Raw genomic sequence first — 399 nt, forward strand, 5'->3', positions numbered from 1 at the left:
GTGTGTGTATATGTGTGTGTGTGATTGTGCGTGTGTATATGCGGTGTGGCAGTGTCAGCCAATGCCACGGTGGAGGATGGCGACCTTGGCACCCAGGACTCTCGGCCAGAGGGGCTGAGAGGGTCCAGAAGGTAAAGCATGGTATAAGGAAGAGCCGGGCTTTTCAGGTCAGTCCGGGTTTTCCTATTTGCAGCCGGGATCTGGAGCTCTGGAGATTTCGTAGGGCTCGGGGTGGGATGAGATCTCCAGTCCTGGGGCCGGGTGTAGCCAATGACCAGCCTGGGCTAATCAGGTGGCTGAGAGCGGCCTTATCAGGAAGCCAGCCCAGTGCTCAGGGAGTGTTGGAGTTGTGTGTGTGTGTGCAGGGAGCACACGGACAAACTCGGGTGCATGCTGGAG

This window comes from Nanorana parkeri, unplaced genomic scaffold (assembly GCF_000935625.1).
Source record: "Nanorana parkeri isolate BGI_ZX_2015 unplaced genomic scaffold, ASM93562v1 scaffold4715, whole genome shotgun sequence".
In the NCBI taxonomy this organism is placed as follows: Eukaryota; Metazoa; Chordata; class Amphibia; order Anura; family Dicroglossidae; genus Nanorana; species Nanorana parkeri.